We start from the raw sequence: 16,695 nt of genomic DNA, 5'->3' as shown, positions 1-16,695 counted from the left end.
GAGTTCTAGGCATAGAATTAGAGAGTGCAGTTCAGCAGTACTTGCTGAGAACCACAGAGTAGTGTGCAAAGAATCGCAGACAGGAAGAGAATAGTTGGGAACAAGTTCCTAGAACTACCTGTGAAAAGAAGACACTTATTTCAGAACTATAGTTATGGGGATGGATATAGCTCTTTAGCACTTCTTGGCTCATCATTCTCAAGTTTTTCTTTTGTCTTTTTCATTCTAAAAATATACTTTATACTATAATGTTGTAAACTGTATGCAATCTGGGAGACAGTATTGGTATTCTGGGTAAAGGAAAAGACCATAAATCTTTCAGTAAGTGAGGCAGAGTTTCAACATTCTCGACTTCATCTCAAATAGCAGAAAGAGTGACAGTTCCCTAGATGGGCAAACAATGCTCTAATTTGGTTAATAGAAAGTATTAAAAGTCCTATAACACTTAGTACCTTGAGCTACTCTGTCTAGGTAAATCTTTTTTGTGTATGGAGGCAATTGTGACTTGCTCAGAGTCATATAACTAGTAAGTGTCTGAGGCCAGATTTGAACAGATTTGAACTCTTGACTTCTGGGCTCGTTATCTATCCATTGAGCCTTCCTTCCTTCCTTCCTTCCTTCCTTCCTTCCTTCCTTCCTTCCTTCCTTCCTTCCTTCCTTCCTTCCTTCCTCTCTTATATCCTGTAGCTACTCTTCCCAAAGGAATATAAATTTTGGTTACTGTAACCTTGCAAGATATCTTGGGGTTTACAAGATACATTTTTCTCTTAAGATCCATGCCTTAAACCCAGATCACTCTGGCTCTCATTGATTGGCCAACAACAGGTCACAGGTCAAGCCCCACTTGGTTATTCTTTGGGCCCTGATTGACTCAGAGTGAATATAAATAGCATTTTTTTCTGCTTCGGTCAGAAACTCCAAAAGTCTTCCCCTCCCAAACTGATTTTTTCTTTTGGACTAGATACAAGAGGCTGACTCATTTCTTACCTAGCCTTAAACTCTGAATAGGCTTTGCCTCAGATAAACTGAAGTCTGTTAAAGACAGCTTAAAAGGGTTAAGGCCTCACACTTTCATTCATTTAGTCATCCTGATCTATATTTTGCCACTGGGCTCCAATGGCTCAAGAGGAGAAAGTGAGGCTAGCGACTTTGCGCAGTCTTCTCTCACTTAAATCTAATTCTCTTGCATGTCATGGTCCTCTTCCAGAATGAAGGACAAACAACGACTAGGTAAACATAAAGTATAGAGAAAGAAAATCTTGGTTTTTTTCTCTTTACAACTGAGAGCAAGAGGTGACAATTAGGGTTGTGAGTTGAACATTTTCACTTCTTTTGGAAACTGTAGCATCACTAAATGTGGCATCTTAGTAAATCTAAACTAGTCTGAAGAATGCCTATAGGAAGAGGTAATGTATCATTATAGAAAGATCACATGACAAGAAGCTTAAAGAGATTGTTTTTAAGAATCAATTCTGATTTGGCCCCCAGATTTGCACAGTATTATCCACACTTGCCAATATTGATTTAGTTTTACAAGTAAGGGTTTATTTCTTTTCCTTAAATCTCTGAATGGTAGATGTACCAGTAAGTCTAACCTTCTTGTAATTTCTCTGTTACTATTTTACAAATCAAGGAAAATAAAAGAACACTAATCCACCTAAAATAGTTATTTTGATTTTAAAAAAGCAGTCTGTTTTTAAGTCTTTTAAAATGTTTTAGAGAAAAATATATCAGCTGAAGCAAGTACATCTCAAGTTCTGAGTGCTATATCAACCAATGAATTCAGGCATTTTTAAGTGATTTTTTTTTCTTAACGAAATCCTTTCCAGTTCCCTATACTTTTACTAATGACGTGAATCTTGTGAACTGATTTTAGTGCTTATTAAAGGTTTGTGCAGGATCTTTAAAGCTTTTCCTCCCTAGGGACTCAGGATACTTGCTCATGCCCAGCAGGAAAGGATTTCAGAAATATACCTGAAATCAAATTAATTGTGTATGAATAACTGGCCCATAATATTTAATTAAGTGCATTTTAAATTTTCCTTCATTGTAAAAATATTTTCAGACAAATAATGAAAATAATAAGTTTCAGTAAAACCATCTTCAGGATCTAGGCAAAAAGACTCCAGATAATTGAAGTTTGAACCTTTTTTGTTCACATTTTTCTGAATAGATATATTACAAATGTCATTTTAATATTACCAGTGAAAAAAAGAGTATATTATTTTAATTTTCATCAGTTTTTTTTTCTGACTTTCTTTAGTTCTACCCTCTTTTCTTTGAGATGCTAAGGATATAATGCAGGGTTAATTTTCATGGATATAAAAATTGGAAACATTTTAGGGTTTTTGAAATTCATCCCAAACTCTGGTTACTAATATATTCTTACATGTTTTAAACTTACTAATCTGGTTGTTTAAAATATTTATATCATTAGTAATGTTAGAATTGCAAAGGACAGATTCTGGAATAGTAGATAGAGAAACCAGCCTCAGAGTCATGAAGACACAGTGTCATGGCCTGCCCCTGAGACATGCTGGGTATATGACTGCGAGTAAGTAACCTAACCTCTCTGCATCTCTAGACAACTCTCAAAAACTATAAATTATTGAAAAAGAGTTTCTGATTTGCATAAGTGGGAAAAGATTTTTACTCTGACAGTTCCCCACACCAATGAAATCTGTGGTCTAGATTAAAGAAAAAAAAAGAAAACAGCAAAATTAAGTCTGTTCTTACAAATATGCTGAGAGAAAAACAGTTTTAACTCATGTTCAGTCAGCTGAAGTGATATCAACAAGCACTAGAAGTGGCAGAAAAAGGATTGCCAAATATATTTGTTTGATGTAGATGTGATCTAAATTGCACTATTTTTTTTTTCCAGTTTGGTCTTGTTTTTATTTCTTTTGTCACCATATACTAATAATTTCTCCTTGTGTAAAAAATGAAATGAAGACTTACAACAATGCAAATGTGATCACTTTAAGTTGCCAAATCTTATAATGCTGGCCCGGAAGTATACTCTGTCTAGAATTACCCAGAGTTGTAGTTAGTATACATTAAAAATATTGCCTGAACATCTTTTATGTCTTCCCCTCATTCCATGCCGTATATACTTAGACACAAGCAAATACCATTGACTGAGCCCTCAACGTTAGTGGGTGAAAATAATTTGAAAGGAAGGTTAAGAGACAGTACTAGGATCTGCACTCAAGAATCTGGACAATCTGAAGGTCAAACAGGAAATGCAAATTATATGTAATCACAAGTATGAAAAAATACAATATATACAACTGAATACAGAGATATTGAAAAGCATTGAGTAGCGAGAGTACAGAAAAAAAAATAAAAGAATGATAACAGACCTTGAAATGACTGGAGTGGTCAAAGTTCTAGAATGTTCAGTCAACAAAGGGAGATGAAATGAGAAATGAGAAATAATTATTTTGGAAGAAATAAATGAGTGTTTGTTTGAAAAATTGATATAGAAAGAATTGCTAAAACAGTAACAAGAATGGATATGAAGTAAAAGTGAAGGAGGGATTCTTAAATAATATATAATTGTGCATTATATGTCATATAATATCATTCTTATATTACACATATAGTATTACATATATGAAAATATCTTTTTCATCTTTACTTAACATCCATTATATAATATATGCAGCGAATTAATGCCAATATATAAGACCAAAAGCTATTCCCCAATGGGTAAGTGATCAAAGGCTATGAACGGTTTCCAAATAAAGAAGTGTAAACTACAAACCATAAGGGAGACTGTTCCAAATCACTAATAATGAAAGAAATATGAATCAAAGCAACTCTGAGGATGAAGCAACACACCCGTAAAACTGGCAAAGATGACAAAAAATGGGAACAGTCAATGTTGGAGGGTGTGTAGAAAGGCAGTATTGTTGGTATTGTTGGAGCTATGACTTGGTCCAACAGTTCTGGAAAGCAATTTTGAACTATGCTAAAAAAGTGACTCAAATGTGCATACTTTATGACCCAGAAATTCCATTGATAGGCATTTACCTCCCTCTCAAGGAGATCAATATTCAAAAAGGAAGAAAGAAAGTTGTCATAATACTAAAGTCTTCATAGTCTATCACATAGATGTGAAACCACATTTTGTGGTATCAAAGAATTAGAAACAAAGTCCATGCCCATCAATTAGGGAATGAATGGCTAAACAAATTGTGATATGTGAATATAATGGAATATTACTGTGCTATAAGAAATATTGGATATGATGAATAAAGAAAAGCATCAAAAAATCTGAACTGATATAAAAAAGTGAAGTAATCAGAACCAGGAAAACAATGTACACAATGACAATAACAATTTAAATAGAACAACAACAAATAAAATTGAAGGCTGTGGAAATCTATATAATCTGTATGTCCATTATAGGTATATATTTATACACAGAAGTCTCACACATGTTGTTTGGTGAGAACTTCAGTATGGGACATTGGAAAGATCATGAGATCTGGAGTCAAAAGATATAGATTGAAATCTTGATTTGGCTACTCATTAGCCATATATATATATATATGACTTTGGGCAAGTTACATAACATCCCTGAGCCTTGGTTTCCTCATCTGTAAAGTGATGAGGTTGGATTACATAACACCTGAAGTCATTTCTATCTCTAAATCTATGTTTGTACTATTCTTTGAAACATGTACAGCTCATCCTTTTCTTCCTAATTGATCTAATTGTTCTCACATTGTCAGAATTTTATCCTTCAGCACACACCATCCTTCTAGAGCCAACTTGATCTGATGATTGTTTAGATCCCATAGACAGTAATAAAGGTAGATAACTGAGGATGAATAAAAAAGAATAGCATGGTTCTGCAAGAGTAATATCAGAAATAAAAGAATCCAGAATGAGATAAGACTAAGAATTTAGGACAACCCAAATTAGCCTTTGGGAGCTAAAAGTCTATTTGGAATAAAAGGAAGATTCAAAAAGGGGGCTGAGATTGTGACTACTCTAGGTAGATAAAACAGAGATCATGGATGATGAAGTGAAGGTAAAATTACTTTACTCCTATTTTGCTTCTGTGTTCTCTACCAAGAGTCATCTTCAGATTGAGAAAAATGGAACAGAAATGTTTAATGAGGAACCGAGATTCAAGATGCATGAGCTAATGAGAGCATCTAGTTACTCCATTAAGAGTTTAAGCCACTAAGTCCAGAAAAACTGCATCTCAAAAAAATGAAAAAATTTTAAATGTAATTTTTGAAAAATTTCCAAGAATAGGTTTTGGTTTTTTTTTTTTAAATAAGGGCACAGATTAGCAAATACTCCTGTTTTCCAAAAAGCAAAGAAGGTAGACTTCAAATTAGGGGTCAGTGAACTTCACTTCAATTCCTTATCAAATATACACATTGGAAAAATAAAAGTTGTGCATGGTGTGTGAGAATTTTGAAAGAGAAGCAATATCATAAAATAACGTAGGCTTACGTAGATTAATCCTACTGGATTAATCTCATTTTGTTGTTGTTTTAGAAGTTTTAGCCCAGTCTATCAGGAGAATTATTTAGACAAGTCTATACACACACACACAAATGTAGATGTATATGTATAAATATATAGATAGATATATAGGCATAGATATCTATGTTTTATTCACATGAAATACTCAAATATTTGTTGCTCTTGGATTAAATATGTGGATTTCAGAAAAAACATTTGACAGTCTGGAGGCAAAATGAAAGTATATGGTGTAGATGATAGTATAATGAGGCAAACTGAAAAAAAGGTTCATTACTGAACCTGAATGATAGGCATCAATTTTAAACAGGTAGAACTATTACAGAGTGCCAAAGGACTTTTCCCTTTGTCCCTGCTCTTGTTTCATTCAGTGATTATTGTTTGTTTATTTAATAGGTGAAAGTATAACTGAAATGCATATTAAATGGGTAGATGGCCCCAAACCGGGAAGATAGTTAACATATTGGATCACACAATATATAATAAGGATATTGTATATTTTACATACATATTATATAGAGAGATATACATAATACTACATATACATATATACATATAATAATGATGAGGATACAAAATGTTTTTCACAGACTAGAACAGCAGAAATTCAAGAGACAAGTGTAAAATCATATATATATGTATATATAATATATGACTAGACACACACATGTATATATGCATACATATACACACATGTGTATATAGAACACATATCAATATGTCAATAGATAAAATTAAAGTTAGAGATGGAATATATATCAAATATGTGGATGAAACAAAGCTGGGATGATAAACATATTTCAATCATAGAATGTGATTTTCATTTTTGACAAGTTAGAATAGTAGGACTTGAAAGTATACAAATGTATTTGTGTAGATAAGTCACTAACAGATTTTCTTTTCATTACGCAGTCTGCTTTCAGGGTCTAAGTCAAGTCAACAAGCACCTCTTTTGTACCAGGAACTGTGCTATGTGCTATGGATACTACTCCACTCTCAAGGAACTCACAGTCTTTGGGATGCTTTCGAAAACTTTTCTTTCCTTTAGACTATTTCATAAATTAGACCGTATGTATAGAGTTTTTAAATACATATAAATGATAACTTGCTGTTATAAAAACTTTACTTTAACTTCCGAAGTATCTCATATTTATGTGTTGCCTACCTCTGGCAAAATTGTAAAGATGACAAAATGTGTTTCTGATTCTTTCAACTTCTGCTTTCTTTGTCTTTTCCTATTCCTTTTATCTCTTCCTCAGGTACCCAATGCTACCAAATTCTTCACTGTTACCAAAGGAAATAAATCTTAGAAACTCATCCACAGGAAAATATTGGGTACTTAAGATATTACCATTTCCTGGAGTTTTTGCATTTTAAGAAAGCAGAGAAAAAGATGATGGTGATGATTATCATTAATATAGAACCATGTATCATTTTTTAAGCTGTAGGATTTCAAGCATCAAAGGAGATGAAATTTTTAATGGGGATGTTTCCAAATGTACCTGAAATCACATAACTAACTCACTCTGAAGGCCAAACTTCTATGTGGAAGGCTGTTCAGATAAGGTCCAATTCAATCTTTTGGGTCAATACATCTTTTAATAATTACAGGCCAAGCCAACTTTTTAAGGTGAAAAACCTGTCCCTAAATTGAGGTTAACTTATACATAGTTGATATCACCAAGAGAGCCTTCCTACCCTGGGTTCCACTCTACCTCAATTTTTATCCATATTTGAAGAGCTATAAAGATCCTCTTCACCCTTATTTCCCATGAAGTAAGCCACCAAGGATCATATTATAAGACAGAAGGTTATTTATCTCCACATTCTGCTTGAGAAGTTAGTGTGGAAGAATAACAGTTGGGAGGCAATCTGGGCAATACATTAAAGAGGAATTTATGTAAACTAGATTGAGGTGTAAAGAAAGGGTGTTGAGGGATTAACATGTTTTTTTCTTTATCTCTATACATTCCCATTATTCTGTCATCTCCTTTTTGTACCTTTTCTCCCTTAGGCTATCATCCCTATCCTACGTATAGCTAAGGTTTTTAAACTGACAAAGGTCTGGAGTGGTTTGCCATTTCCTTCTCCAGCTCATTTTATAGATGAGGAGTTTGAGGCAAACAGGATTAAGTGACTTACTAAGGGTCACGCAGCCAGTAAGTGTCTGAGGCCAGATTTGAACTCAGGAAGATGAGTTTTCCTATCTCCAGGTCAACATTCTATCCACCTCACAATCTAAGCTGCCCAAGATAACCTATAGATGTCTTTTTTTGGTCATGTATGCCAAGAAAACCCCAAAATGGAGTCACAAAGAGTCAGATATGATGTAAAGAACTCAACCAACATTAACAAAATATTGTCTCACCCCCTTCAAATTGCCAATAATAGTCCTAGGCTCATAATTACAATAACGGAAGAGACGCAGAAAGTCTTTCCTTAGAGAACTCATAAAAATACTCTCCAAGTACCTTTCATGAAGGTGGTCCCTGTTACCCTCCATTAATGGTGATAAGTTAATTCATAGCTTACATAATTAGAGAATTACAGAGTCAAGAGGACCTTCAGCAGCCATCCAAACTACAACACACACACACAAAAATCTTCACCATACCACACCTCGCCTTTGTCTGAAGACCTTTGAGACCTCTAACTCCTCTAACTCCTGCAGCAGCCTCCTGGTAACAGGCTAAAGTTGCTCCCTGCTATATAGCTACCAATCTATACTACTTCCCTAAAATCCTCCTTCCCCATCTGACTCTCCGCCACTCCCTAACTCAATGTCCTAGTTTTGTATACAGGGTCATGAAATGGTGATTATTCGTCTGTCCTTAATTAGGGGCTAGTCATTCACTTTGCTTCATAAAACCTCTTTTCCCTTACTTTGTCCTGAATTATACCAACAATTCCCACAATATGAGTCTTCTGAATCTCTGCTTCATTCTGTCTTATGCTTGAGTGTGAGTTCATCCTGAAAGGGAACTTGATGTGCAGCATGTAGAGTAGAGTCGAGGGAAACCAGCTGTTATGGAAGCAGGTTCGTGGTCGCTCTACACATACCAGCTCCTCCTCACTCCACCCTGGGCCAAGACCCTTTCATCAGTGTTGGGGCTGGTTAACATATGACTGAATTGCATCACTGCATAGCATCACAGCACTCATTTGTAATAATGAGAAGTAAGTGATTCATTCCTTCCCCCTGACTAAAAGTGGACTAACAAACCAGAGAACTGAGATAATAATTTTTTGGCAGCATATTTGCCTCAGTTCCCCAAATGTCATCTTTAGGAAGGTGTGTAGACAAACTGGTTTACAAAGGTTACACCCCCTAAACAAAGATATAAAGTGATCTAAACTATGGAGTGTGGAAGTTGGGGCAGGGGAGTATGTGTCACAATCAAGAATCATTTATTAAGCACTTACTATGTACTAGGCAACTAGAGGGTTTAGTGGCTAGAGCATTAGACCTAGAATCAAGAAGATATGAGTCTAAATCCAGCCTCAGACACTTACTAGCTGGGTGACCTGGGTAACTTACTTAACCTTGGTTTGCCTTATCCAATGGAGAAGGAAATAGCAGACCACTCTGGCACCATTTATTTGCCAAGAAAACCCATGGACAGTACTGGCATGATATTGTCCATGGGGACGTGAAGAGTTGGACATGAATGAGCGACTGAGCGATAACAACATGCCAGACAACGCAATGCAAGATGAGGCAAAAACACAATCCCTGCCCTCAAGGAGCCCACATAATGGGGGAGACAACATATAAATATAGCCATACATATGAGATAAACACAAAAGAGATTAAGGGTGACTTTAGAGAGGATGCACTAGAAGCTATGGGGATCTGGAAAGTATTACTGTAGAAGGTGGCTTGTGAGCTAAGTGTGAAAGGCAGGGCTGTTAAGAGTCAGAGGTTGGGGTCAGAGCATGAGCATTGTAGGCATGAGGGAAAACCAGAGTAAAGACACAGGCAGAAGATGGAAGGTCATGTGTAAGTAACAGCAAATAGGCCAAGAGAGCTGCGCTATACAGTGCATGGGGGGGGCAACATGTTAAGGAAAGTAGAGATAGGAAGGGGCCAAAGAAAGGAGCTAGTATTGAATCTCAGAGTGAATAGAGAGCCACTGGAGTTTACTGAGTAACAAGGTCAGACCTACACGAAGGAGAATCATGTTGGTAACTGTGTGGAGGACTGATTAGAGTGGGGAGAAAGGTTTGAAGACCCTTAGCCCAGGTGATGAAGGCCTGACACAGAATGGTGGTTATAGGAGTGGGGAGAACAGCAAGCAGGCAAGAAATGCTGTAGAAAAAGAAATGACAAGATTTGGCAGCCAAAAAGGAAGATGCCAAGCTTTTTCTACTTTTTGTTTGTTTGATAAGAAGGTTGGGAGAAAAAAGATAAAGAGAATTGCTCTTTTCCCATAATAACCTATAAATTAGAAATTAATGTTGATTGGTACATATTTTATCGAAGAAATTAACTCCAAAGAGAGGGTAGATTTAGTAAAACTATGTCAGTCACATTTTACTGTGTGATTACATTAATCACATGTCCTAACTGAAGAAATGGGGAATGAGAAGGAAAAGAAAAGATCCTGACACATCTGAGGAGGCCAAGACTGGAACAGAAACTATAATAATAGAAGAAAATCCTTTCTAATACCAGCGAATAGTATGAGAACACTGAATGCCTTGGGAGAAGATGAAAGAGTGCCAACAGGACACGGAGAGAGTAGTAGTCCATTAACCAGCTTCACTTAGCTTTACAATTTGACATGAGGCTAAATCCATTATCTTGACACACACAAAAAATAATTTCATTGCCACTGTGGACCGGGTGGAGTAGGTTACGGATGCCTAGTGTAAACTTTAATCTTCATCTTATGTATGTTTATATGTAAAAACTCATACATGTGTGTGTAAAGACACACTTCTAAAAACAAAGTGCTTTATTGTTCTCTGCCAACAAGATGACTCTTCCCAGACTTCTTAAGTTGCCTGTTTCAACACAGGTCACCATCATCCTTCTAGTCACCCAAGTTCTCAGCCTTTTAGTTCTTGATTATTCATTCTACCTCATGTGCTAATTTAATCAGTGCTGTCTTGTGAATTCTACCTACATAACATCTCTCACATTCACCCATTCTTCCTCCACTCACATTGTCACCACCCTATTTAGGTCCTCATCATCTCTAACTTGGACTTCTGCAATAACTTTCTAATTAGTATTTCTCCCTCAATTATCTCCCCTACTTTATTCCATCCTCTGCACAGTTACCAAAAGGTAAATTTAATGCACAGGACTGACCATTTCCCTTCCCTGCGCCAGAATTTCCAGGGGCTTTGCCTCTTAATGCACACTTCATTCTTTAACTTTAAAAAGTCTTTCACAATTCAGTCAACCTTTCCAGGTATATTCACCTTTCTACACTTACATACTTCAGCCAAACTGGTCTAATTGCTATTCCTTGTAGCAAAATCTTTCTCTCATTTCCAAATCTTCACACATACAGTCTCCCATGACAAGTGTGATCGTCCTTCTCTCCTCTTACCTATTAGGATGACCAGCTTCCTTCAAGCCTGAAGTCAAATGCCATCTCCTATAAAAGCCCTTTCAACATTCCCCTCATCCCCACCCCCAACTTCCCCAATTACTTTGTACATTTTGTTTTTGCTTATATTTTTTATGTAGGCTATTTCCTTCTGGTATAATATAAACTCCTTGAGGTCAAGGATTGCTTTTGTTTTTGTGTCTCAGGTGCCTAGCACAGTGCCTCATATATGGTAGGTGCTGCATAAATGTGTGTTGGATGAATGAAAATTATAAATAGCATCCCTAACACGTAATGCAACATAGTTCTTGTCATTTGAAAAAAAGTACCTAGTGAATTAGCTGTTTTAGTCTATAAAGCAAATGTTTCATTTAAAAAATTAGAAGTAGAAAAAAAGGATCACAGCTCACAGATTATATTATGATTTTTTTAAAGAAACCAATAATTTATAAATTGCTATTAGATAAACATCTATTTGATCTGTATACTTATGTGTAAGTATTAGGCCTATACATAATTGTCCTATGATACAAAATATTTCAACATTCTTCTTATCTGTGGACATTATAATACAATAAATAATTTGAATTACAATTTCTTTTTTAAAAAAAATCAGATGCTGGAATTAAATTTCACACTACATTTCAACCTTGAAATGAACATAAATCTGAAACTAATAAAAATGGCAATAATTTCCATAGTTAGGTTAATGTTTAGCAGCAGAGAATAACTTTTGTTTATCTCTGAAAACAGCTTTCTTCATCCAAACAAATGACTGCAGTAAGATGAAGTGAAACGTTTTTGGTTTCTTCGATGCACAGACATATTCCAATTTCCTTCTGCACAATGATTTTTATGTAAATATGTGCCACACAATCCCTTGACCTCTTTTGCCATCAGACTGGGACAATGACAGTTCAATAAATGGAATGGCACATATCTGGCATGTTTGATTTTGAATTACAAAGTTAGACATAAGCCTACTGAAATGAAAAGACTTGTGACTCCCTGTTAATTCCAAACTGATCAGGTTATCATTGTTTCATTTTAGAAAAAGCAAATAAGGTGGTTGGAGCTAATTGTTCCACTTTGATTTCCTTTCTCACATTCTTTCTCCAATATACCTCCTCTTATTCTCTCTTGGTCCTTGATTTCTAGTTCTTAACCCTAGTTCTTTCATCCATAACATGGATAATGAGAAAACCCCAAAAATGTTCCTTGGGGGAATGTTTCACTATAAAGTTACCTAAGGATTAAATCACACTTGGGCTTCTTTGCTCATGATAGAGACATTCCCTGTTCCCAGTTGATTTAAAATACAAATATGCAAACAGCATTATGGAATCCAGACAGACTAGTCTGCTTCACTTCTCGAAAATGGAAAAAAAAGGAGGAGGAATGTAAGAGGGCACAGTACTGTAATTAAGCTTTTGATTTTGAAGAAGGAAATCAGTGAACACCTCACTTTAAAAAAAACAGCATTTTTTAGTACTTTAGTAGTTCTGAAGAACAGGTGCTGCATGGCATTTGCATTTCCTCCATAGAAAGAAAGACTCACCAGCTGACCATGAAAATTCTTGACCCCAACCAACAGAAAGCTGGACTCTAAATCCAACATGTAAAATACTGCAAAAGTCTCCTTTGTTCTTTTAGTTAAGAATTGTGCATTTTTTGGGGGGCTCTTTGGAAATATTTGGGATGATCTGTGATATTTAGAACACGTAATTGTTATTATAAAAATGGAAGATTTGTTTTGTGGGAAACCATTTTTACTTATTGATTTATTCATTAATCAAGTATTTGGGTGCTAGATACATGAAGGTCACTCTACCACGGACTATAGGGAAAACAACAATGGGAAAATTAACAGACATGATATCAACATGCTTATGTTTGCCACTGGATGAATGCAGCAACCAAGTTGAGAAAACTGTTAAGCTGAAAACACTCATGCATTAAATAAAGGCTTAAGAAATTCCTAAATATAAAATAGATTTGCTAATGAAACAGACTGTATTTCTGTACTTGGAACTTAACAACTTTATTTTAAACATATTCATGAAAAAGTTGAAATTGAAATTAAAGTGACTCTAAATTCCTTTCATACAAGTTTTATTTCATGATTCAACTTTGTTTCATATTAACTTTACCAGAGGAAAGCTGACTTAGGTGGTGTTATCATTTTAATTTAGAAAAATATATAATGCTTTGTACATCAGAAAGTTCTAAAATGAAATGAAAGTTTTTTTTTTCCTTAAGGAATGTTTTGACCAACATTGCCTTCCCTTTTAAAAATATAAATAAGTTAATTCAAAGTAAAAATATTATTGCCAAAATCTGAATACAGCTATGCTTGGGTTTTTTTTCTTTTTTCTGTCATCGTTAGCAACAGACATAAAGGTATTCTGTTTTTGAGCCCATATGGAAAGATCATCAACACTTTCTGCCTCTGGGTCCTTTGCCAAAATACCATGTCCCACATGCCTTTTACCTTAAACATAAAAGAAAAGGTGTTTTTCTGGTCAAATAAAGAAATAATTTTTACTAGCATGCGTCTAATGTTTAAGCTGCCTAAATCCTGCCAAAGACATTAAAACACCATCTGTAAAACAGATTTTCATTAAACTGATCATTTTAAAGTTAAGCAGCTAGGCAGATGATGCTTTAGGACTAACCTTTAACCTTTAACTTCTTTAAACTAGAATTAGGTCACACACTTCTTTTAGGCAGTACCACTCTAGTTGGAGAACAGGAAAAGTGATCTATTCAAATTGAACTGACAAATTATAGTCTTTTTAGTGTTCTAAATCAATATGTTGTCAATAAGAGAAAAAGTAAGAGAAGTTTATTGATAGCTCAGTATTTGCCTTTGGTAAATACCGATTCTCATTTTTTTTCTTTAAAATTTAACTAATTAACTAATCTAATATGTGAATACCTCTGTGAATTCAGCACCTAAACTCTAAAGTAATTATAGATAATCAAATCAGAAACTACTATGAGTCTAATTTTAATATTTTCTCCATATTCTCTCTTACCAATTATTATTTTTCTTGTTATTGTCCAGGTTTTCCCAATTAAAATTAATATTACTTATCAACCAATTACATTTTTGGGCACAAGGCAACTAAGCTTGCTGTTTCTATTGCCCTTGATTTGCTTGACAATGACTTCATATCTGGCTACCACACACAACTACCATCATTCAAAAGGAGAACAAATTACAGTGGAAAATGGCATGCTTAAAATGGCGTAGGTAGGTAGAGCTGTAGGGATGTATGCAATGTAGGTGCAGAGGGGCAGTTATAAAGATATGTACAGCACCATTGCTAACACCGAAGCTTTCTAAACTTGGAAAACTGCAACTTTTCTTCCAGATAAATGGAAATGCACTTGGTTGCTATGGAGTATCTCTCCACCCCTCCCTTTACTAATAGTTATTAAATACTTCTTGCTGGTTACTATAAAAGATCGTGGCTTAATTTTCTAATATCAAGTTCTAACAGTCTGAATACAAAGGGTTTCTTCCCCCTAAAAAAACCACAACTGAATCTGTGTTCATTGAAAGGAAGACTGTTCCCTCCCCCCTCCTAACCCCACTGGCATTGCCATACTAGGAGGTGTACTTGAATGATACAGTAATAAGAAAGTTAGATTTTTCTTTTAAAATCATAATAAAATGAATAATGCTGGACTATCTTTTCTTTTCACTTTCCAATATTGGAAAAAAAAATTTACCTAAAAGTATTCAGTTATTTTCCACCTGACAAGCTCTGATAATAATAACTAATAACTTTGAAATCCATACTTGCAAGCAGCCATCCTCTATAGCCCTTCATGAGCTGATAAACATTCAAAGACAAAGCAAACTGTCCCTGCAGTGAAAATTATGAAGGCAACTTCCACAAAGAATGGTCAGCGACTGTAAGCAACTATTCACTCCTCTCTAAAATGAGGAGGTTGGACTAGCCTGATCTCTGAGTTTCCTTCCAACTTTGACATTCCAGATTATTCTATCCAAGTAAGACACCTTCAAAAAACATTTTAAGAAAAAAGAAACATCACCATTTTGCCATTCTTCATACTTCCATATGACATTAATAACATGGAAACTTTTACACATTTCCATCTTATATGCCAAGCATGTTAACTTAATTGTTAGAGGAGCTAGCTACTTGAGTGTAAACACAGTTCATGAATATTCTATATGACTCCCAGGGCCTAGAGCTATTATTTATACAAAATTAATATTTTTCTTCTCCTAGGTATTCTGAAAGTTTTAATACTTTGAATTAGCAATAGAAAGACATTTACAATCAAACTTCCATCAAATAACCAAAATCACTGAAGCGTAATACAATTCCTCCTTTGTATTTTGTTTTTTAATATCATAAGCTTAGAAAACTTCCATCTTATGCTGAGGCCTTCTTCCCTCAAATACTCTAAGGCAAGTCTAACATGTTCATTTCTGATCTGTAACACACGGATATCAAAGAAAAGAAAATTTAAATTCAGACATAGGTCCATACTATCATGCACAGTATTTTCTACCAATCTAATAAAACTTTCAACTGGGGAAAAAAACAACTGGCTTTATAAATAGAACTAAACCAACAAAATTAAGAATGTTAGTAGCCAAGGTAGAAATCCACAGTTTGTCCCCTCTATTGCTCATTTAAAAAACATGATTTGAAAAAGCATGGGTGCTGTAATCAGTAGCTTACTCCTGATAGTTTAGTTATCACTGATTTCTAGTATAAATCAATAGATAACACTAGCAAAATGGATTTTGTAATCATATTTAGAGCTTGTTACAATGACTAATGGTTTGCAATATTTCCTGAATTTTAATATCCTCTAGACAAAAGAAGTTTTTAATAAGTTACAAAGTTGTTCATCATGGAAATGGATGTGTTACATTTGTATATGAACCAAGACAATCAAGGCAATCCAGTAAACACACTGTAGAGAATAAATTACCCAGTAATTAGGGTTTGGAAAAAGTCATGACAAGTTGCGTAATAAATGGTGTTCATCACTAGCACATATTCATCACATCTGCATAGACTTTTCCAGTAAAGACAAAAATATATTTGCCATAAATCTGAACGTACTTATTGACACCACACCCTTTAACGTCTGCAAAAAAAAAAAAAAAAAAAAAAAAAGCATGACTAGCTTGGGACAGAGGCATATGAAACGATGACAATGTTTACTTTTGAACCCTTTCTAATAATGCTCTGTGAGAGTATGTTTACTCTGTGTTACTGTGAACACGGAGGAGAACAGTTATGTTTTGATAAATTATATTTGTCAACAGGCTCCTATGCCAAAAGATGATGTCTTCCCGACTCAGAACATGGATTCTTCCCTTCCAATCCCCACCCCCATCTTGCTCTCAGTCAATAAATACCTATCTAACAAAGTTGCTATTAAATAAAAAAGAAAGGAAGAAACCATACCAACCCTATCATCTATGAAATTATATGGAAAAGTCATTTTATCTTGGGAAGCTAAGGATCCAATTGGTACTAAAGAAACACACATAATTGGACATGAAATAGTTCTCTTGAACAAATTCTTCAAGTTCCATGTACCATGACTAAGAAGTATGATTTTAGTACTGTTA

At 34.9% G+C, this 16,695-nt stretch overlaps 1 protein-coding gene across 7 annotated transcripts in view; it reads right to left on the bottom strand.

Moving 5' to 3' along the window:
- ZFHX4 (zinc finger homeobox 4) overlaps positions 1-16,695 on the bottom strand; it is a 228,077-nt gene that overhangs the window by 180,262 nt on the left and 31,120 nt on the right. The window lies entirely within an intron of this gene.

This window comes from Notamacropus eugenii, chromosome 4 (genome assembly GCF_028372415.1).
Source record: "Notamacropus eugenii isolate mMacEug1 chromosome 4, mMacEug1.pri_v2, whole genome shotgun sequence".
In the NCBI taxonomy this organism is placed as follows: Eukaryota; Metazoa; Chordata; class Mammalia; order Diprotodontia; family Macropodidae; genus Notamacropus; species Notamacropus eugenii.
This window is presented reverse-complemented; position numbering and strand designations above follow the sequence as displayed.